The sequence below is a fragment of the Columba livia genome, chromosome 3 (genome assembly GCF_036013475.1).
Source record: "Columba livia isolate bColLiv1 breed racing homer chromosome 3, bColLiv1.pat.W.v2, whole genome shotgun sequence".
In the NCBI taxonomy this organism is placed as follows: Eukaryota; Metazoa; Chordata; class Aves; order Columbiformes; family Columbidae; genus Columba; species Columba livia.
The window spans coordinates 8,961,602-8,986,280 of NC_088604.1; the positions used below are offsets into that span (position 1 = coordinate 8,961,602).

The following is a 24,679-nucleotide window of genomic DNA, read 5'->3' on the forward strand; positions in this document are numbered from 1 at the left end:
GGGCTCAAGCACCTAACCGCTCTCAGCAAAAAGGTCAGTACAACCAACTTTTTCAGTTGCTACCTCCTGCTTTCTTGAAGGTTTTCAGAACGTAAAAGCAGCACCGCAGCCTCACTTTAACTCCTAGTCACCTATTCCAAGCAGAAAGGAAAAATTTAACTGTCAATAATTGCACTCCTTTTCCCCATAAACTAAGTTCTTCCTTCTTCCACATGGAGGGAGTATCTCCACTTGGCCCATCATGGCTGCATCCCCGTATCAGCAGCCAGCAGTGCTAGGAAAGGACTGGCGCATCCCTAACACAGCAATACAGTTGCTACCTGGCAGCTGTCACAGCAGATTATCCTCTTAATTCTCCTTTAAGCTCAAACAAGAAAAGCTCTATCATCTCCTTCCTGCACATCCCGCTTTCCTTCCATGCATGTTTCCCTTCTGGACAGTGCTTCAGATTTCCAATATCCTACTTGCTCTGATACGCACTTCTTGTACCACTCATCTCTGCAGCAGCATTACCCACTGCTGCTCTGATCCCGGGCTGAGCCCCAGCTCTCTGCTCAGAGGATATTCTTCTGCTGAAGAGCTCCAGTCCCATCCCACAGCTCTGGCTTCCCTGTGCTACTGAGAAAGAGATATCTGACACTAATTGCCAGTGTCTGCCCAGAATGGTGTAAAATCACAGAATCGCAGACTGGCTGGGGTTGGAAGGAACCTCTGGAGATCATCCAGTCCAACCCACCTGCTAAAGCAGGTTCACCAGAGCAGATCACACAGGAATGTGTCCAGGTGGGTTTAAATGTCTCCACAGAAGGAGACTCCACAACCTCTCTGGGCAGCCTGTTCCAGGGCTCTGGCACCTCAAAGGAAAGAAAGTTTCTCCTCATACTCAGATGGATTCTCCTGTGCTTCAGTGTGTGCCCATTGCCCCTCATCCTGTCATTGGGCACCACTGAAAGGAGTCTGGTCCATCCCCTTGACACCCACCTTGAGGTATTTATAAACACTGATGAGATCCCCTCTCAGCTTCTCTTCTCCAGGCTGAACAGACCCAGCTCTCTCAGTCTCTCCTCATACGAAAGAGGCTCTTCCTAACTCATGACTCACCATTTTTACAAGAAAACAAAACACCTGCAGGCAATATAGAATAATTCCCACAGTATCCAGCAGCAACAGAACAAGGACTATCCATCAAGCCAGCCTTCTGCCTGATCACAGCTCTACACACAAGTCTATTGGCTCCATTTGTCGCTGTGCCAATGCAAAGGTTCACTGCACAGCCGGTGCCAAAGGTATCACTTATGTATTGCAGATTAGAGTTACCCACATTCTTCCAGGTAACCAGAACATTGCTGCCTCCTGCCACCCAGCCTTACAAGAGGCACCTCCTTTGAGGAGTGAGCAGTTAGGAGTAGCTGCCCCATTAGAATCACAGAATGTTCTGAGCTAGAAGGGACCCAAAAGGATCAAGTCCAATTTCTGTCCCTGCATAGGACAACCCCCCAGCTCACACCATGTGCCTGAGAAACAATTCAACTACTCACTCTCAGTCAACATAATTTACACACAACCCAACCACTTACGACCACTTAGGTCTAATCTACACTAGCATCCCATAATCACCAAACCAGATACATGCATTTCCCTTCAGCATGATGGCTCTTCCACCTTGCCTAAGCCACTCGCATCATCTACAGAACCTCCAGCCTCCAAGGACACTGTCACAAGACACAGTCAACTTTTTTGCTTTTTCTCCCACATTTGCTCACATGAACTCTCCCATGTCGATTCCCAAGCAGCTCCGAGGCAATCCCCATCACGACCTCCTTTGCCAGGCTCAGAAAACCTTGTCTCAGCCTCAGCTTTGAAAACAAGTCTTTGTCTGATAGAATGTCAGTCCACTCTTTTTTGCTTCTCCTCTGTGTGCTGTGTTCACCAGCTCCCTGGCAAGGCTTCTAGGGCTGTGAGATATCACACAGTCATACTGAAGTAGATTTGCTAAGGAACCTACAGTGCTCCATGGCCCACTGTATAACAGAACAGAAATATCACAAAATAAAGTGGCAAAATTCAAGTGCTGAAAGCCACAGGCAATGCTGTGGCATCATATGACAAAGAAGATTTCTCAGTCTTTTTGAGGTGAAGGACCAATTTGCCATTAGAAGGAAAAAAAATTACAAAAACATCACTGTCTTGTCTCCATCTATTCTATGAGGACTAGGATGGACAGTCATACTACAAGTAAATTTTACCTTTAGGAGACCAATCAAGTTCTTAGCAGTCAGGAAGACACGGTTTTATTATCAATACCACAGCCTGCCCAAAGCATGGGCAAAGCTTCACATCCCCGCTGGAGTCAACAGCCGCCAACCCATGCCCGAGGGCAGGTCACCTTCGAGACTGCCCAGGCACAAATACAGAGTGCTGGCCTACAGGACAATAGATTACTTCAGCCTAGAGAGAAATGTGCTATTTGCAATTTTTCCTACGAGAACTGGGAATACATTTGATGTGAGAGCCTCAGGCAAATCCCTTCTCCTCTCTGCATCTCGGCTTCCCCGTCCGTACAGCTTTGCAAAGTCTGACATGCACGAGTCAAGGGCTCTGCAGAAACGCAGAAAGTCACTGAGCAGAATGGCAAGATGGGGGCCAAACAGACACAATCGCCTCAGATTTTCCAAAGATGGTTATTTATTCATTCTCACATTGTTCCACAAGTGCTGAAAAGCCTTAACTGTGATAAAGGTCCAACGGCTGCCAACTGAGTATTTTCTTTAATCACATTTGATGTTGTTCTTAACTCAGTCTGCCAGCTTCTGCAGTCATTTGATTATATACAAGTATTACTTCAAAGCAAACAAGCTAGGGATACGTTTTTATTTGTTTGTTTCAGTGTTTATAAGTGATATTTTCCTAGAATTTGCAGCGTGAAGGAAATTCACGGTACTTACATTTGGATCTAATTTTCAAGAAAACTGAATAAAACCAGAAAAACACCAGCCACTCAAATCCCTCATACCCCCCCATAATTAAGTTCCCATGAAGTGCAAAAAAAACCCACCTCTTCCTAGTCAGACAACTTTGTTTAGGATACATTTCATAAATCAGCTGTGTTCAGCTTAAATCAGCACAAACGAACAGAGACGTAGAAGCCTCGCAGCAACTGTTCAGACGCCCGAGAAATGACAGCCAGAAGCCAAAGCCACATTTGTTGAGGGGAGGGAGGTTGGGTTCCAGCATTTTTTGATCAAGTTTTCAAAAGCCATTCGACTTGACTCATTATAAAGGCAGCACGGGCAGACGGGTGGGATGGGGATGAGACACACAAGCGGTGCTCGGCTGGAGGAACGCCAACACACAGGGGCGTGCGGTGGCGTAGACCTGGAGGACTCAAACACAAGACTGTCAGCACTAAAGATACTGCTGCTCCAGCTTGAGCCAACAGATACCACAGGGGCTGTACAGCTTGTCAAATGGAGTGGGGATGATGTACGCTAAGTCACACTGCTCAGTCTTCTTTTCACAGTAATAAAAAAAGAAAGAGACAAAAGTTAGTGTCTAATACTGAGAAGAGTAAGGGAAAAGCTGAATTTTAGCAAATCACCATCTCCCACTGATACAAGGCTTTGTAAAGAAGGAAGACTATGTAACTGCAGAAGCCTTCATAGAATAAACATCCTTGATAGACATGAGAAGCATCAGCATCCATCCACAATTTCTTGGCATTAGCTTAGTTTCAAAGACAGAAGAAGATCTAATTCAGATTCCCAAAAGTGTCTTTAGTCTGCGGGACCCCTCAGAAGAGCCACTGATCTAAGCAAAAGGGAAACTCCTACCCTTAAGAACACCAACAGTGACCCACATTGAAATAAGCAGAAGAGATTGAGCAACTTCATCTCAGGGAAAGCAAGCTAGACTTCTTTTAAGGATTTCAGCTCCATTCTGGAGAGGTCATGGAAAATCCTGAAACAACTGCTCAGTGAGACAGGGAAAACAATACCAAAACCCCTTCAGTGTGTTAGCTTGAGCAATAATGCAGTTTTGAAGTGCCACTATCAAATCAATAGTACTGCCTTCTTGCTCTCTGTGCTAGACATCCAAATCCAAGGGAAATACTGCAGACTCAGGGCTCAGAGGAACACAACAACAATATTTCGAATGTGGAGATGCTTATTTGAAGGCAGACCGAAGACTGAATAGCAGACTTTAGAGACGAAATAAAAATGTAAAATCGTGACAGGCAGAGAGAAGCCATAACTTCAGTTTCACTCCTCTTGGTCTCATAACAAAGGGGAATTCAATACAAGCTACAAGTTATAGAACAGATAAAAATAAGATAGTCTCAAAATGTCTAACCAGACTGCAACGCTTGAAGCCAGAAGCAGCTGTCAATGCCAAAAAAGCAAGAATACCCCCAAAACAACCAGACACATTTATATGGTTAAGAACATCAAGAGATCGGACTCCGTGATAAAAAACTCTCGGTAATACTGTATTTAACTTCTGGAATAATCCCTGAAAGGCAATAAGAGTCAAAGATAATTACAACTGCCCAAATCATGTCTCCTTTTATAAGTGGTTGGCCATGGGAACTACTGGGAGTAGGTATTTGATTAAATGCACCAAAAACCTCACAGCTCCATGGTCATACTCTATATCTCACCCTCTGGCACTGAACAACAACCACCAACTTCCAACAGGAGACATGAAGCCCACAGGTACGGGGAGGTAGAGACATTACCTATGGAGGAGGTACTGCAGCTCTGGTCCCAGCTCATCCAGTTAGGCTCTGCAAGCCTTTGTTTCTGTAGAACAATTAAATCCTATAAATCAACCTTCATCCCCAGCAGGTGACATCCATTACCTCCTTTCTGCTTCTTGCTAGTTTACAGAGTTCCATTCTCCACACACCACCCACTCTGGGGGAAGCTCACCTTGCTCAGGCTCTCCTGCTCACTAACGAGAGCACCAGACAGACAAAAAGTCAGAAACAGCTGGTTTTGTGCTTATGTCCAAGTTAAACCATGTGGCTTCTCCTCCCTTCTGTTCAAAGCTGGATGTCCAGAAGGTATCCAAGCTTCTTCCTCTCCCCCAGACACATGCTGCCAACTCCTCTGAACACTGGTGGGCAGGTTGCCTCAAAGCACAAGAACAATAACAAAATAGTGGTTTGGTTTGTTTTCTTTATTTTGGAGTTCACAAAATGGAAAGCCAGCCTTTTTCTGCTCAAAAATATTTTTCAAGCAAAGCGGTCACCTGGCTCCAATGCAACCAGTTCCTCCCCACCCCTCCCCACAGATGTTTTAAATTAGTGTTCAACACCAGACAGAGCAGAGTAAGAAAAAAAGGTGACAAGTAGTTGTTTTCGACACGAAAAGCTTCTGCTGAAGCACATCACAATACTAATTTGAATACCGGATAATAAGCATGTTTGTAAGATTTCAGTCTGGTACAGACTACTTCTGTCATAAAATGCTGTTGGCTACACGGTCCTCCTAACCAAGCAAATAACTCCCAAAACTTTGCCACAGACCCATACATCAAAACAAGAATATATTGACATTAAGTATGTTTTTGCATATACTTTGGAAGCCAAGGAATTATTTCTGATGCAACAGCGCTAATAAGTTAGCACCAAGATACAAACAGCAGCCAGGTCAAACCCTTAAGTCACTCCGTAGGAAACCTAGATATGAGCTTGTTTTAGCTCAGAATTACACTGAGACCTCATATGGTCCTTGCTAATGAAATGAGAGGAAGCAGTAGTATCTATTCCCAGTGTAACAGCAGGGAAACCAGATTGCAAGGTTCTTCTGCTAATATGAGTTACTATAGTGTTGCAGGAGCTTTGCACTGTTGCAATAATTGCAGATTTAACAGGCTTTTTTATTCTTCTCACCTTCAAATCCTTTCTCCCTCAGAACAGCTTAGTGCTGCCATCTACTTTTTTTTTTTTTTTTTTTTTTTTTAATCTAACAGGGTATTTTTTAATCCTAACAAAGTTCTTAGCAGACTAACCCACTACAATAACACTGGCTCACTAGAGTCTTTAGTTAGGTCCCCACATTTATACTTAGGCCATCTCGTTGCAACAGGCAAAATTAAAAGCCAAGGAAATAAAATACAGGACCAAGCTAATCTACCATTGATCTCCCAAATATTAATAAAGAAAAAACCCAAACCCAACTCACAGAATCACAGAATGTCAGGGACTGGAAGGGACCTCGAAAGCTCATCCAGTCCAATCCCCCTGCTGGAGCAGGAACACCCAGATGAGGTTACACAGGAAGGTGTCCAGGTGGGTTTGAATGTCTCCAGAGAAGGAGACTCCACAACCCCCCTGGGCAGCCTGTTCCAGTGTCTGTCACCCTCACTGAGAAGAAGTTTCTTATCAAATTTAAGTGGAACCTCTTGTGTTCCAGTTCGAACCCATTACCCCTTGTCCTATCATTGGTTGTCACAGAGAAGAGCCTGGCTCCATCCTCCTGACACTCACCCTTTAGATATCTGTAAACATTAATGAGGTCACTCCTCAGTCTCCTCTTCTCCAAGCTAAAGAGCCCCAGCTCCCTCAGCCTTTCCTCATAAGGGAGATGCTCCACTCCCTTCAGCATCTTCGTTGCCCTACGCTGGACCCTCTCCAGCAGTTCCCTGTCCTTCTGGAACTGAGGGGCCCAGAACTGGACACAATATTCCAACTCTTAACCACAAGACATCCTTCACAACCCCTGCAGGTACTACACTAGTAAACTCAGAGAGGACAAGGTAACACACAAGTTTTATCAAATCATCAGGTAAGTTCTGGAAAGCAAATCTATCTAGCTAAAAAAAACCAGTGTTATTCAGAGTGTCAGTCCTAGAGGATTAATAAAATTATTTTATAAGTCATTTATTTGCACAGCCACTAACACCACTGGAAAAAAATATATATATAATTCCTGGCTAAAGGATCTATCATCTGAATAAAGAGGCTGAAAAACATTCATGCATTTTACTAGAAGGCTGTCTGCTGCAGCTGAGGCAGGAGCTAGTCTGATTAATTCTCCACCTCACTTTTCCATTGCAAACATTGTTTTAAAGGCCTGAACAACTGTTTCCACACAACTCCCCAACCACCATTTGTTGAGGGTCTCAGCTCTATTTTGGATGGAAAGAAGAGCTGTTCAGAGCACAGCGCTGGCCCGTTCTTCCCTTAGAGCAAAAGGCCGTGGCACCTTCTGCCTCCCCACTAGAATCACACAAGAACCACAGTGCATCCATCCTCCCTGCAAGTATCTCGCCAGACATTGTGCTCCAGAGAACGTCACTGTTGGCTTATATCCCAAACGAGATCACTTGAACCTCTGTTGATCAGCACCAGATTATCAAAGAAATCACAGAGCCTGTATATGCATTTAGTTTGCGGTGGAGTGAAGGGAGGTCTGCAGGCCTGTGCTTGCTTCCCCCAAGTAAGGTGCAGCCTTCTGACACGAACAGTTTGGAGAACAAGAACAAAACTTTCTTCAGTTCATCATCCATCCTCATGACGTCAGCTACTTCTGGCAGGCAACAGATGTGCTTGGAATAATTCCCATCTTTATCCAGATGGGCACAAACACAACACAGAATGATTTCAGTTGGAAGAGACCCTCAGGATCATCGAGTCCAACCATAACCTACCCTAACTCTGGCACTAAATCATGTGCCTAAATACCTCGCCTAAATGCCTTTTAAACACCTCTAGGAATGGTGGCTCCACCGCTTCCCTGGGCAGCCTGTTCCAATGCCTCACAACCCTTTCTATGAAGAATTTTTTCCTAATAACCAATCTGAGCCTCCCCTGGCGCAACTTGAGGCCGTTTCTTCTCATCCTATCACTTGTTACTGGGAGAAGAGACCAACATCCCCCACGCTACAACCTCCTTTCAGGCAGTTGCAGACAGTGATAAGGTCTCCCCTCAGCCTCCTTTTCTCCAGGCTGAACAGCCCCAGGTCCCTCAGCCGCTCCTCATCACACTTGTGCTCCAGACCCCTCACCAGCCTCGTCACATCCTCTGCATATTCTCCAGCTACTCAGTGTCTTTCTTATGATGAGGGACCCAAAACTGAAGACAGGATTCAAGTTGGGGCCTCACCAGCGGTAAGTACAGTGGCACAATCACTTCTCTAGTCCTGCTGGCCACACCGTTTCTGATACAAGCCAGGATGCTGTTGGTCTTTTCGGCCACCTGGACACACTGCTGGCCCACGTTCAGCCAGCTGTCAATCAACATGCACAGGGTTCTAAGCACAGGTCCCAGAGCTGAACTTACAATGGGGAACCAAATCTCTACCCAAATCATTCACAGCACATCCCACACGCTTGTGGAGAGGGTCCTGCATAAACAGGAAGGCTTTGAGCACCGCTCTATCTACATGTCACAGCATGGGCTGTTCAGATCCCTGCCCTGGTTTGCAGTTTGGTCTCATATGACCTCAGGCCTCTGCTGAGGCTGCAAACAAGTCATGGGGGCTTTGCTGGAGTAAATGTATTTGTCCACAGGGAACCAAAGGGAATTAATCACATTATGTGTGCTGTACCAGGCTGACAAAGATCACACATCTGAACTGGGGCAGCCCAACCTTCAGCACAGATGTCAAACTCTACAAGGAAGCACCATGAAAAGGGGTGAGAAAAGGTATTTTCAGAAGAGGATTTTTTTTTTCCCCTCCTGCAGCAGCTTTATTTTATAAGATGGATGAGGGAATAATAAAAAAAAATACAGTTTTTAAAATAAAAACTAATTTCCTAGCTGTCATTCGTGGATTTTGCATATCATGCCTTCGCACTAACTGCTGCCAAATGCAAGACGTCAGGTCCATCTGGCAGCTGTACACCTCCCTGGCTGCCAAGTGCTTCCTTAAGATCCAGGGGCTTCGCTATTGAGTATATTTGCAAATTCCAGCCTCCTAAATGAGTAGGGCTCCCAAATAGCAGCCTCTGCTTTGGAGTGTCCTGGAAAGGGGGGAATAGAGGTACAACCATCCAGAGTACGTGCTCCGCCTGTTCGGTGGCGAGGCCAGATCCTGGTAAATGATGGCAACACCAGCTGTGGGAGAGCTCCAAAGAATTCCTTTTTCTCCAGATTATCCCCAAGTAAAATTAGAAAGCATTTAAGCAGCAGTGGGGAAATCCAGCCATTCATGCTGACATCATTACTTATTTACATATAAATACAGCCAGGAAATAAGCATATGTATTTATACATAAACAACAAAAAACACCCCACCACTATCTGTACAATGTTTCACTGCTTTTCCATCCAATATTTACTACTTTATCCGTGACTTAGGAGAAAACTTTCTCCCCAAGAAATTGGTGATAAAATGCCCTCTGGTGGGCGTGACTGTGGACCTCCGCAGCAACAGCCACCTCCTAAATAGTTCAGAGCCTTCAATATATTCTTGGGATTGCTGTTTTTAATGCAATGAGACAAAGCACACACTTGCCTTCCAGAAGAAACAGATACACCCCTGACTAGCAAGCCCATGTTTTACTGTTCAGTATCTCTGGATCAGAATATGAGCTAGAAGTTTCTTTTTTTAAAAAAAAAAAAAAATCATATTAAAGCATTCTATGATCCCTAAAAAGTTTAATGTTAATTTTACCTCTTTAGGATAATTCTTCATCCTCAAAAATAAGTAATTAAAAGAAACAAAAGGAAAACTGCATTAAGCTTCGCTTTGCCTGAGCAGAACAGAATCTTTGTAGAATAAATGGAGGAAGATGGGGTAGAGAAGAGCAGCATTTTCTGAGCTTATGAATGATTTTTGTCTTGAGCACAAGGCTCAGCTAGGAAGGAGGCTCTAATTGTACAGGCAAAAAATAACAGTCCTTGTCCCAGAAGGATTTGCTGCCTTAACAGAAAAGGCAAGGATAGAAAAAGTTGAGGATGTATCTCATTAAGATGCTCAATAATTGTAGCTTGTGCTTTCATTAGCCTGAAATAAGATAAATCTAAACTAGAGAACTAAAAGTTTAAGATACAGTGACAGAAGAGATAATTCAGCAACTTGGGGGCAGAATACATGTGCAACTACTTTGAGAACGTACATATTTGTAAAATGGACTAGTCTAAAACACAACCAAACAGGAAAAGGAGCCACCAGGCAGATCAGACTACGCAAACCTGACCCTGACACAACCAAGAGAAGTTGCAGCTACACACAGAATTGAATCTGACCCCACACAGTTTCTAAGGTTTAGGGTGTTTTCTTTGGGTTTGGGGCTTTTTGTTTGTTTGTTTTCAGGGTTGATTTTGTTAGGTTTTGTGGTGGCAGCGGTTGGCTTTTTTGTTTGCTTTGGTTTGGGTTTGTTTGATTTTTATTCCTTTTTTCTTGCAGCAGAGAAGCTTCAGAGTCACAGCTACATGAGGATAAGCAGAATAAAACACTTGCATCGCATAAAGGAAAACGGGAGAACTACACTGCTTCCCCAAGTTCCTTGGGAAGCCTTTGCCTTTCCATTTCATAGGGGATATGGCACTTTCTTCACACAGATGGTTAGAAACTTGTTTCCAGGCTTCCACAATAGAATTTGCAGTTCATTGTTGATTTCTGCTAAGAATATTTGTGAGTTTGATCTATATGTGGAACATGAAGCACTTCTGTCTTTTTAAAGATGTTTCTGGGCAACAGAATTTTGCTTGTCAAGTTGTTCTTGGGTATAAACAATGGCACAATTAAACACTCATGCTCTCCTTTTCCACCCTCAGAAAGAAAAACAAATTAGTCAAAAAAAAAAAGCACATTTATTTAAAATCTGCCCCTTAAGTAACGCACCCCTGCTCTTAATAGAGCTCCGTCCCTCTCTAGTGGCAGCCAGGTCACATACCAGTCAGTAAAACCTGCTCCAGGCTTGGCTAACAAATGGGTTTCAGCTCAAAGATGAGAAAATTTCAGTTTCAGATTCAAAGATCCCCCATTTATTCACCTTCGCCAAAAGCCCATCTAGACATTGAGATTTACATTTATAATTTCCTTGCAGACAGAGGCTGAGGATTTCACAGAGCAGAGCTGGCACTGGGTGTTGTTCTGTGTAAGCTCTATCACTGCTTTACCATCACCACTCCTGCAAGAATCTCTCGACATTATGTTGATTGCAGCTACAGTAAACCATTTCTCTTATTAGATACAGCAAGCCAAGATGAAATGGTGTATTTGTGCATGTAACAGTTATACACGCAATGCTCATGCTCCTAAATTTTTGTCTAAAATTAAAAGTAATGGATTATCTAGGTAAGATTAGTACTGGCATTTCCTGATCTTACTCTGATGGTTTGTCTTTTCTCAAACGCAGCTTTGCTGTTAGAGTAGCAATTACAGGCATAAGTTACACTATTGCCCCATTCCTGCCCCCCTAAAATATATTTAAAATAATATGTGTAACATACAAAACTAAAATACATGCTACTATGCCTGACAAGCACAGAGGAAAAAACCCACACCTTCTTTTTGGGTTTTTTTTGTTTGATGGCTTTGTTTCAGTTTCATTTTGTGTTTGCTTGGGGTTTTTCCCTTGTTGTTTGTTCAGGTTTTTTGGTATCTTTCAGTTTTCTAATCAAGAAGATGGCCCAAGGCTGTACAGTTCTGATTGTTGTTAAACTCACAATCTTTACACATAGAAAATTAAGGCAGTTGTACTTTTTTGGGGGTTTAGGATAAAACTATTATCTTAAGCAAACTTCGAAATTGTTACAGCAAAAGTCAAGAGGTTACATGTGTACTCAAAAACGAGAACTGATACATTCTAATTTTACAAGATAATATTTAGACACGGGAAGCCTTATAATCTGCTGTCATACACGATGTCATTTTAGTGAGTACCTTGAGGAAACCTGAGCCTGCTCATGTTTTCCTAAAGATGAGTAATTACCTGATCAACACGTTGTGACTTGAAAAGAGGAGGAAAGAAATAGTTAACCAGGGCTTCCACTCCGGTTACACACAGCAAAGTCTACACTAGTCCAACGGCTGCTCCGGATGAAAAGCAGAGGTACCCAATGCCCTGATTAACCACCACCTCAAGCACCACCAATGAATTCAAGCTTCTCAACCTGACCCAACTGGGCACCATCCTCCATCTCCAGCCCAAACCACCTCAGCACTGCAGCTGAACTTCTTTGAATAGAGAAGCCAGCACAGGGTTTTCAGTCGGGGGTTTATTTGCTTTACTTGTATTATTCTTGAAACACAATACTTCAGTAACTCAGCTGTTGCAACCACAAGATTTGTCTAAGAACAGTTTTTAGAGGCTTGAAGGATGCTGCTGGGAACTGTTCAAGTGTGATATTGAAACAGTGAGTTTAAGGAAAACTTGCTGCAATTTTTCTCTTAGCAAGAGCACCCTCTTCCCACACACACAAATGGGCTTTCAAAAGTTCTATCCGAGACAGAGGAAAAACAAACAAACCAAAATAAAGAGTATTACTGCAGCAAGCGAACCACAGTTCTCTTCACTTGCGGCTGCATTTCTGTATCTGAGTACCGCTTTTCAAGTCAGTTCTGTATTTTATAGACTACAGACAAGCCTTTTTGCTTCCTTACCTCCTACACCATTTCTATGGTCTATTTTTTTCCTCCTATAAATAACAACTCAAGTATCAGCCGCGACTTCCCATTGCCATTTAGTTCACCGATAGATAAGGCTGTGATGTTGCAGAACTAGAACTGCCCAGAAGTTTAATCATAAAATTACACACTTCTCTTCCAGAAAGAAAAACGTAGTAGAAAATAGTTTTGACTTTGGGGATTTGATAAAGAACAGGCAGAACATTTATCTAAGATTTTCAGAGTATCAAATGTAACTTCGTTTGACCCCACAGATTTGGGCCAAGGATTAATTTGGCCTATTTTACATAATACAGAACTGTGAGGGGAAAGAAAAAAGGTATTGAACCACTAAGACCACACAAGCCAGGGCCCAGAAGATACTGACTGTTCAACCAGCCACCCCCCCTTTCTGCAGCTGCTGTCACATACCGAGATTCACAGACTCTTTCTTTGACCGTAAGACCTTCACAGTTGAATTTCACAAGTGATTTGCTCCTCAGGGTACAAAAACACTGTGCAACATCGGACACATATTGGAACACGTCAGCTCCACAGGTGTTAACTAGATCAGGATTTGGTCCACAGTTCAGCAGCTCTTGTGACAATTCACACATCAAGATCAACGGAGAGGTTCCCTAGAAGGTCCCATGCAGCCACATCCCACGCTCTTATGTGCTATGGGCAGCTTTTAATCAAATGTCATTATACTTGTTGGCAGTCTCAAGGCTCAGACCTCAGAAAGCAAGAAGGCTGTAAAAACCCCTTTCGGACTTATACAGAGACCATAAGAAGTAAAATGTTGACACAGGCGGCAAAAGCCTCACAACTTCTGAATTTAAGATGGGGTGTTCAATCCAGCCTGCAAAAAAAATCCAGACTAGCAACAAATGTAAATGAGATAAGAGGTAACTCACAAAAGATCAAATCCAACTTTCATTTATGCCTATGCAACATTGATTTCTGTTAACTACATGTGTGTAACCAAGAGCAACATTTGATCTGAAGCCGAGTACCTTGATGTCCAGCTATTGTAAAACAGAAGCAAAAAAAGGAGCTACAAACACTTGACTGATGTTGCTTGCAAGCAGGGCGCTGTAGAAGTCTGTGCCAGAATTAAGATGGAGCACAGCAAACCTCACTGTTAGAAGTAATTGCACAAATATTTGGAGTGTTCTTAAAAAAAAAAAAAGTAAGATTACAAGGGGGAAGGCACCACGAAGCCACAGATCAAAAAATAAGCTACTACATGCAAATACATGCAAGCTTCTCCCAAGTTAATTCTCCTCTTAATGGAATATTGATTGGTATGCTCAATGTTTAGAAATGTGAAGTAATAGGGGGGGGAGGGAGAAGGAAAGGAAGACAGAACATCAAGTTTTGTCCAAATTATATATACTTTCCCCATACAATCGGCCAAAAACAGCATAATAAAGAGCAGTGCAGTATATTTAATGTTTCACCTTGCATTGTACCAGCAAATCCATCAGACATGACCCAGAAGTGTTAACAAGGAATTGTTTTTTCCACCCTTTTCCTAAAGGGGCAAAGTACAACATTTTTTATAATCTTTCATCACACAATATCCTTACTGTACTTGGTATTTCTCTGCTCCGAATGGGACAGACTACAAAGTGTCTGTGGCAGTATCAAGGCTTTTCAGATGTGATTTATCAATCCGTTCATGAAACTGGAATGGGGAACACCAGGGTTTGGGGGGAAGCAGAGCAGCCCACAGTCACGATGGAGAACATCTGGATAAGCTTTGTTGCATCTACTCCTGTTTCCAAGCGAAAGGAAAAGATGAGGAAGAAAAAACATCGCATGTTTGAAACAATTGTGATTTATACGAGTCTCCCATTTCTTAAACGCAACCCTTAAAATATAACCAGTGTCATATCACCAAGAAGCCACTTATTCCTACCTTCCAGAAGTCTCTACCTATTCCATGGACTACTGCCACCTGTATAGTTCTAGAAAAGAGGATTTATTCTATCCTTTTCCTTCTGCCATTCACAGAATCCTTCTCAGATATCCCTTATAGCCTTCAACACATTTTACTAAAACAAGGCATTCAAAAGAAAGAAAGAAGAACCAACTTCCATTGTGAGAGTTCCTGACCTTGATACTCCAAGCAACAACAGCATCATGCTCAACACCTCTGCTGACCCATCCCACTACCAATATATTAAGGATATAATATATTTGAGACTATAGGCACTGTCAAGGAGCTGTTTCACAGCATACAGGTTGACACAGTTGAATTACATTATACATTTTACATACTATCTATTTTTATGCTCTGCCCCTCATTCCAAAACATAAGAAATTTCATATAGAATTAGCAACTTCTCCCCTCCATTTCCCAAACTTTATGAAGGTGCAAGCTAAAAAAATACTGCTTGAGTTTAGTTATTCTGTAGCATTTCACATAGTTTCAAAAGCATTTTCCAGACATTTATATACCCAAAAACATTTTGTAAAAATGAAGTGTTCCAATCTGGCATTATTCCACTCTTGGCAAGCAAGAGACAATAAAAATCAAGAGAAAGTTAAAAATGAAGTTTTTGAAGTATACAATATGTCAGGAGTCATTTATTGACTTCAGGTGTTCAACAAGCTACAAGTCAACCAAATTTTGCAACACACATACTTAAAGCACAGGTAAACACAGCTGTGTTCACTTTACTCCTTGTTACATGGTTATTACAATGAACTTCCTCAACTCTTTCACCTCTGTTCCTTTGATCTGAGGTTCACCTGTGGCTGGAAAAACTAATGGCAATTAAATTCTTCTCCCTCTAATTAAGGGAAAGAGCATGTTTAAGCCTCAGACTGAGACGATAACTTTTCCTCTAGTAGTTACAGCGTGCCGCAGTCTGCAAATCCACCTGCATCCCTTCTGCAGAAAACCAAAATCCTACAAGAAGGTCTGACAAAGCATATCTCAGAACAGAATTATCTGATTTAAATATTAATTACTCATCAGTATGGACTTAAAGAAGTGTCTGAGGCAAAAGCTCTTAAATCAGGCTTTAAACCCAGGATTTCTACTGCAGGCATTGTCATGCGGATCATGGCTTTGGGGTATGTTCTTTTGGTTTGTTTTCATTCTGTTGTGGTGGTGGGTTTTTATTTGTTGAGGTTATTTGTTTGTTTGATTTTTTGATGCTTTTGTTTATTTGGGTTTTTTTTCTGCTTTGGTTTGGTGTTTTGTTTTTAAATAAAAAGAGTGAAGACTAATAGTAAGTTTCTCTGTCTCAAGGTTCAAAACCATCAAGAGATGTATGAATAAAGCCCAGCTCCACCAATCAGGCACATCTTGATTCTGAGACCTACTACAGGACACCATTATTGCCTCTGATACCTTGGTATGAACTTGAGGGATTCTTCACAGAGCTCCAAACCACATTTAGAGCCCAAAAAACCCCAGTCCTACCACATGCAAACCTAATGGTTTTTAGTTAACAGCAACACTGCAGAGAAATTCTATCAGTGGCAGATCCTTCTGCAAAGTGCTGCACTGAATGAGTTCCAAAACATGCCCCAAGAAATAACTTGGTTTAATCAATCAAATTGCATATTACCTGTATTCATGCAGAGTTTAGTCCTAAAACTGGAGAAGAACCAAAGAACTGCACATTCATGTCTTCAAGTAAGCCAAACCAAACCTGAAGAGAAGTGCCAGTGCTTAATATCATATGTTATATAGTGTATTGTAATGGATGGCATGGATTTAAAAACAAACAAAAACACCACACGCACCAAAAGGAATGCTGAATTCATTGAATTCATTTTAAAATAAGTCTGTCTGTAGCTCGAGCAGATTGCTTCAGTGAATCAGGATTACTACTGCAGGCCAGCACTATCGACTACTTGAAGTTTGAGACCACCAAAAAGCTATGTGCTTTTCCGACATCAATGCCAACGATGGCAAAATTCAAGTTGAGGATATTTGAAAACTTAGACCTAAGCATCACAGATCAAAAAAAAAAATGCAGCACATAAAAATTAAGGAAAAATGGTCCCATGTTCCAGATATTCTAATCCACAACATAAAATTATTTATGGAGGAGTGTGACTCGGAATTCAGTTACTGTCATTTATCAGATGGTCAGGACAGCACAGAGGTAACCAGCTGCATAACAACAGCACCAGGGAGGCTTCTAGGGGCATCTCTTGTACCAGGTCTGTTTGGTTCCTATTTAACCACGACAGGTAAACAGCCCATATTCGCACCCTCTGAAGTGCGCTGGCTTTTAAAAACCTGACAGAAAGGCGTTTCCCATAAGAGATTTTCTAATCTATTTCCTTTTAATCTCTCCCTTTATAGCTGATGAAGAGTTCTTTGTACTTCTGGTGACAAAGGAAACATAGAAGTGACAGAAACATGTCAAAGCTGTTTTCATTTCACGCAGCCTCACGCTCGGAGCTGCTGTTGGCAGGTTACTTCTTGAGAAGCCCATGTTCAGCCTTCACACGGGAGCTCCACCTTCCAACAAGTAACTTTAATAAAGAATTAACTGCGTAGAGGGATGCTAAAACTCTTCCCCACATGGGGTAAGCCAACATAAACCCGTAAGGGAAATTTTTTAAATATCACAAAGGGTTAATACAATGATTTCAAGTACCCACAAGTATATTCAAGGCAAGGTTATCCTATCTGTATGTTTACGGGCTTTAGGATACAGGTATTTATATAGCATTTTTTTCCTGGGGAGAGATGAGTACATTAAGAAAGTGATTAGATGCACAAATAAATCACAGAATCTAATGACATTGTGTCATACTTAAGTTTATTGAATCAGCACGCTGTAAGGCTAAATACTGCAAAATGGAAGATCTGGAGGGGGGGGGAAAAAAAGCTGAAGGACCACATAAGTCACTAACCCGTGCTGGGATTTTAGCTAGCTACAAGCCTTGATTATGGAACAAAGAATTAATGATCTGAAAACAACGCAGACCTGCGTGGTGCACTATGGAGCTGATGCTCTGCAAACAGAGCGCTTCAGGATCAGGCCCTTGGGCCTCGGGTCTCCCTGAGTCTGCAGCCTGTGGCACCAAATCCCGGGGGATCAGCAGGACAGGCCTTTGGAACACTCTGCTCAACCTACAGTTGAGGAAAGAATGCTAAAAACAATTAGCCAAAATATTCAAGTAACCCCAGAACTCAGAAATGCAGAAAAAACAACACACAACACAATCAGTTAAGTTTTTAAAATTAACAAACAAAATAAAATCCCACAACAGGGCTATAATGAAAGGGACAAGACAGACTGTGATTTCTCTCTCCATTTATGAATCCAGGGGTGGGTATGGCCCCCTCGCCAAAGCTGCATGTGAGTTCCCACCACAGAGGCCCTACACAGAGAAGGAGGAAAATACATAATATACATTAATTTTTCTGCCCTTGATTTTCTTTTTTTCTGTGTTTCAGAAGAACCGGGTCCACAGGTTCTCAGAACTAAATTAAAAGGTCAGGAAAACAAGTAGGCGTGGACAAGACTGAACTGCAGATGAGCGCGGAGAAACAAAGCAACAGCACTGGGATGAGCGGCAATGACTGCAAATAGTTAAAGCCCCGATTTTGATGGAGTCCCTCCAGTTGGGCACTGTGCTAACAGCCAATGGCAACAACCGATCCCAACCTGGGAGAACGAAGACACACGGGAGCGAAGCGATATCACTGGTGAGGTGAGCACCGCAAGCCTGGGATCATGAATCCCCCTCAAACAGGCACTGAAAGGGGTAACACCAGACACGGTGCACAGCAAAGCCAAAAATCAGATCTCGTTTCTAGATCTGTGTCTTCCTCTCCCTTCATTGAGAGGATTCCCAGTCAACACACACATACTATATACTTGTTATTATTGTTTGAAGAAGAGAAGCAGCGACCCCGGCAGAATGCTAGTCTAGAAGAAGAGACAAAACACAGGTGGGTACTTTTATCCGTCAAGATGTTGGCTTCGGAAAAAACAAATGAACAAGAAAGGGTTTGCTCTAGCACATTGCCACTTTTTGTTTCATTTCAGTCAGACTTCGACAAAATCTAATCCGCTATGGCGTGTATCTAATATATTGGGTACTTGAAGTATGACCATCACTCATTAGAAATGTAATTAAAAAGTGACAAAACTAGATTCCCCCTCCCCAGCATGCAGATGAAAACCAGTAACCTTGCCTCTATTTGTAACCATGACAACTATAGAATATTTTATTTCGGTAATATAATTCACACTGAACGTTTGCTCATAGGTTTTGTTGTTAAGGGAAAGGTTGACACACTGTGCACACATTTCATAAGCTACCGGAGACAACAAACAGAGGAAAGTCAGGCAGCTTTTAAGACCAAGAACCAGTATGTATTTCATAGTTCTTTTAAGACCCTCTACAGGAAGCTAAACGAACATGAACAAAAAAATAAATAAATTCAAATTTAGTGCTATTGGTCATTACTTGCAAGACAACTACTTGATATGACTGGATATTCTTAGACTTGTAAATAAATTGCAATGATACTCTCATATTTTAGAAGACGTAGTAACTCAAACACCTAACTTTAATTTGCAATTAAATTACTGTAGGCTTTATTCAGTCTCTATCAGGAAATATCAAAATGGACATTATGGGGAAAGATATCTGTAGGAAACAAGACAATGAAAGGCATAGTTCACATATGCTGGCTAAGTCTTATTCTAGATGGGTCACTAAATTATTTGCATAGCTCCCATATTTCATCTTCAATTGAAGACAACTTCCATAAATACACACAATGAAGACAGGTTATAAGAACAAAAAAAAAACCCTGTATATCATCCAGAGAAAATTAAACAACCTCCTGAGCATAACTAAAGTTTGACGCAGATAAATGTCAATGTAAAATATGGCTATACTTTATTTTGCTCCACATGGGGGACAAAAAAAATGCATTAGCAGTTTAAACCTGAAAACGACAATAATAAAAGATAGACACACTGTTGCTTTGGTTTGGATGAAAACAAAATAATAAAGCTTGCTGGAACACTATTCTTCCCCTCGAACAGATCATCATATCTATCAAGGAGGATTTAAAGTTTCAGCAGATTGCAAATTATAGGAGACAGTAACACTAATCTGCAGTCACCTTAAAGCTACAGTAGTTTGGTTTTTAAGTACCTCAAAACTGACCTCAAAAGGACAGCCCAACAAATGTGTTTAAATCTGCGCAAGAGACTCACACGTGCCTACATGTACACACACACTTGCTCAGTTGTTTTAAAGAAATAACAAAGAAAAAGAAAGTTTCCTATCTGAAAAATGCTCTTTTAATCTTCTGTTAAAGCAAATAATAAGCCTCCAGCAAACATGCATGTCTTTTTTTTTCTCCATTGATGGAAAAAGTGATTAAATCCCCCTTAATCTAGTTACCAGACCGCTGCATTTTTTCTAAACAGTTTTCATATACAATAAACAAAAAGATATGCAGGCAACTGCATGACTATGGCTCCATAATTTTTGCTGGTGGTGGGGACATAAATCCATTTCCAGCCATGCAAGGAATATTTTCAGTTTAATAAATGAAGCTAGAGAGGAAATAAAAAAATCTTGGAGACTATGAGCACATACTGTTTATGAAGTGTATGAAAAACAGCACCATTCATCCCCAGAACCCCCTTCCTCCACCCTCCAGGAAGGAAAAGGAACCTGAACCCAAAATCCCAGGGAGCACAGACCTGCATCCTCACACAAGGACAGATAGTCACATCCACTCAATGTCAAAAAAAAAAAAGAAGTAGCTTTTCTTTCCCATTCTAAGCGAGACATTCCGAAAACAGGTACCCAGGGGATGCGCCTCTGTGCTCCTGACGGCACCAGACAGCACTTCGGCTCCAAGACAAGTTAAAAGAAAACAACCTCCCCGCAAAAAAAGCATCAATAGGAAACCCCAGCAGCGGCCAAACAAAACCTCACACCGGCGAGGAACGTCCTACGGCGTGGCGAGGGAAACGCATACGGAGTGTTTTTATATAGATATATTATATATATAAATAAGCAATTTTGTGCCGAGAAGTTCCCCGTACGCATCACGCGTGGGGAGGGGGAAGAAAAAGGAAGAGGGAAATGGGAACGTATTCCAGGCACAGGGAGACGCCGGGGCTGGCACAGACGTTTGGGAAGGGAAGGAGGAGGCTGCCGGGGTGCGCGCCGATCCGTTCCCAGGCAGTTTCGGGGGCGGCTCCGAGGATGGGAAGGGGGGATCCAGCGGGACAGCCGCCCCGGGTGGGCTGGGAGCCCACGGGGACACAGCCGCCCCTCGGGGGTGCGGGGGGTGCGCGGCCGAGCCCGCTCCCCGCCGCAGCGCGGGCGAGCGCCCGAAGTTGTGGGTGCGCGGCGGGGGTGGGGACCCCCGCGCCAACATTTGAAAAAAAAAATATCCGGGAAAGGAAAAAAAACAGAAGGAAATCACCATCGTCATAACATACGATCGTACGATCGGCCGCTGGCTCCCCGCACAGCACCCCCCAGGCAGCAGGAGGCACGCAGGAAGTTTTTAATGCGGGCACCGAGCGCAGGCGCAGGGCAGCCGCCAGCCCGGCGGTGCCCGGCGCGCCTGGCGGGGAGCTCCGCGGGCGCGCAGCCGCCGCGCCGCTTACCTCCCTCCGCGGGGGCGCAGGCGGCCCTGGGCCGGCAACGCGGGTGCGCGGCCGCGTCCTCAGGCGGCGGGAGGATGCGCGGCGGCGGCGGAAGGCGGCGGCTTGTGCATCGCAGCCTCCGCCGCTAACGCAGAGCCCGGCGCGGGTGCCGGGAGCCGCGCTGGAGGCCGGGGAGGGGGGCGCGGCGCGGCGGAGGCTGCTGCGGAGCCGCGACCATGCTCCCGTCTGGCCGCCTTCCCCTCACCTACTGCCCGCTTTAGCCGGGGAGGGAGGCGGCCTGGGCGCCGGGGCGAGGGGCGGGCCGGGCCAATCAGGGCCGGCGGCGGGAGGCGGTGGAGCCCGGCCCGCTCCGCCCCGCACGCCGCGCCGCCCCGCCCCGCGGGAGGCTGCCCCGGGCCCGGCCCCGCCGCTGCCGCCGCCCGGGCCCCGCGGGGCCGCCCCGCCGAGCCGCCCCCGCCGCGGGTGCAGGTGCGGAGCGTCCGCCCCGCGTCCCCGGAGCGCGTACACCCGAGTGCCCGGCGCTCCCGCTCGGTGAGCGGCGAGGACGCGCCGGGGGGGGGAGCGTGTTTCCGAAAAGGTCATCGGTCTCCCAGCTGTCTTCAAAAGTAGCGTGTAGTTGAAAAGAAATATTACCCCGCTTTATTAAATCATCTCTCTCCGGGGGCGTGATCCAAAGCCTCTTGAAGTCCACGGGAGTCTTTGAATAGGTTGGTACGATTCTCTCCCGACACCGCTGCTTTTTTTTCTTCTCCTTCTTTATTTTTTTAATATCCATCGAGCTTGGAGTCGCTACAGATTTTACGCGTGGAAATCTGCATCTGTCTCTCTATTCTGTATAATCTTGTATCAGTGCGTGCTGCTCTGTAGAGATCTTTCTGATGTGCACACATGCTGCATATGCCGTAGTTTTAAACATGGAACACTTTGTCTTTTATATTTCCTGTAAGCATAAAAATAAGCTTAATCAAATTCTTTTCTCCTTACTTTGCCAGTTAAAAATGCATCGTGGGGAAATATGTGCTGTACCATGGTGAAAGGGAGGCAGTTGTGCCAAATGACAGCCGAGCAAAGCAGGGAAGCACACAACCCGTAGAAATAGGCAAACGCACATTTTTGTTGAGAAAGGGACACGCGCTGCCCGATGCCTGGGAAGATGCGGGATGCGGCGTTCAAAGGGCAATTCCATTTCCTCTCTTCCCAACCTCACGAATGAAAACATGCTCTTGCAGCAGGCTAAAACATTTCCAAAAACAGCCATCATCATTAATATTAGAATGCTTTTAGCAGAATATGGCCTCACTCTGCAACAGGGACTCTCCATACATTTTTTTTTGTCCTTAAACATATCCTGGATTAACATTGAAACCTCCAGTCCTGTACGTCGCAGTGTGAGGGTCAGAAGTTCAGAACCGTTAAAATCTGAATTATTTAGCAAGCGCACACACGACACACTCTTCCGATTTCCACGCAGCTTTCCCCCCCCACCTTTAGTTTTCTCCCTTTTAAACACGAGAGCCCCATTTGGTGTTACTTGCCCTGGTGCGGTGTTATTTACCCAGCGTATATAGTTGACCCAGAAGCCGATGAGAAGAAGTCTCAATGGGACTGTTGACCTAACAAGTAGCATGTCAGTCTCCCGGTGGCATTTGAATGTTCTCGCAGCGAATGCTTCGAGACAGGAGAGAGCGTAAAGCAGAGATTCTTTGGAATCCTTAATTAGACACAGTGATTTTGGAGTGCCGGTTTCTGCCGTTATCCTCCAGTGCCTGGTACTTTGTTTTGTGACCTTGAGGTTAAGGATACCAACCAGCCCTGTTTATTTTTAATAAAATCTTACAGTTAGATGAGGCAGTTCTAGGTTTTATTTATTTTTAGCATAAGTGCTTCCATCTTATCTGCCTCACAGGTTTATAGTAAGGATTTAGCTAATATTTGGACAGCACTTTTAAGCTATGAGGCTCTATAGGTCTCTTATACTGACCATTTTCTGCGTTTTTCGTTTTAGGAAGGTACTTTTGTACTCTTTTGCTTCAGGAAGATAAGAGTTCAAATCTTGACCTTAGTTTTCCCTTCAAATTTTGTTAAATACCTGATTTACAAATGGTGACATAGGGTCACATTCTGATTTCACTTACAGGTAATGAATTTCAAATTATTTCCTGATCCTCAGTGACTTTTTTCTCGATCTAAACCAGTTTAACTCAGAATTTGAGCCACCATGTCATATTCATGAAGAATAAGCATATGATTACCTTAAATATAGTATTCTACATTAATTTTCTTGCTCTGATTTTCTTATTTTTGTAACTTCAGTGATGTGAGAAGAAACCACTTATTTATTTTATATATACATATATATATTTCTCTGTTTCTGAGACAAAGGCATCGACAGGTGGGCTTTGTAGAGAAGGGCAGGCTGCTGAAAAATAATTTGGGGGCATCCTGCTCATGGTTCAGTGAAGTTACAGGGTGCAAGAAGTTGTTTAAAAATTTAAGGTTAATACCTGGGTCTGGAGAAATTCGTCTGTTCCTGGCACTGGGAATGAAGCTCTGCCTCTCACATCCTTTTCTCAGCATTCGGCAAATCCTGTCCCCTCACTCAGCACATATTTTAGGGGAGGCAAACCTGAAAATAAGGATCCTTAAAACACTAATGAAACAAAAATTCTATTTACAGGAAAACAAATATTCTACGGTGAGGGTTATATTTGGATGGGTGAGTGGCTTTTTTTAATAGAATCCCTTACCAGGTTGTACTTGACAGGCTGAGGATTGTTTGTGAGAATCCCAATTTTGGATTAGGCAGCTGATGCCCTGCAAGACTTTGGTGGCTGGTAAAGCTTGTTCCACTGAAAGAAGAGATTTCCTCTTTTAGCAATAGATCATTATTTTACAAGGCGTGTATTAGAATGAGAATAATACAACTTCCCCTGTCTTTGCTGATCATATCGAAACTAATGGCATCTTCAATTGTCAGAGCATCAAGTCCATCTTCTGATAAAATATTTGAAGACACACAGATCTATTCATCTTATTGGAGATTTCATTTTAGTCTGCAAAATATTTGATGGCAATGCTGTTAGATTAGCTGTGGGCATATTGCAGGGACCAACTCAGTAATCAGGGTGATTACTCAGGTACCTCAGGTACCAGCATTTTGCAAAGGGATTCCCATAATATTTCCTGCTTACTTTGGGATAAATCCCGTCTCCCAGGTTTGGACAAGCCCCAGGGAGTGAAGTTATTGTTTAATTTAAGGGATTAAAAATATAATTCTTTAAATTGTTACTAAAAATTTCTTACTTTCTGATGCAGGTTGAGCCATTTCAAAGGTAAGGAAATTTGGTGTCCAAAACTGTTGTATGAGGTTTTTCTAAGCCATAACCAAATAGGAATGCCTGCTACCCAAACTTTTAACTGCAAGGTTTGACTCCTGCTTTCAGCTAGTGAATATCTCCTAAATTACAGGTTTACAACTTGGGTAC

General features: G+C 43.3%; 1 protein-coding gene across 1 annotated transcript in view; it reads right to left on the reverse strand.

Annotated features, from left to right (window-relative positions):
- KLHL29 (kelch like family member 29) overlaps positions 1-21,474 on the reverse strand; it is a 419,493-nt gene extending 398,019 nt beyond the window's left edge. The window contains exon 1 of the mRNA XM_065055772.1: positions 21,195-21,474. The gene's annotated coding sequence lies outside the window, so the exon portion shown is untranslated. The remainder of the gene's footprint in view (positions 1-21,194) is intronic.
- Positions 21,475-24,679: the final 3,205 nt, after the last annotated feature.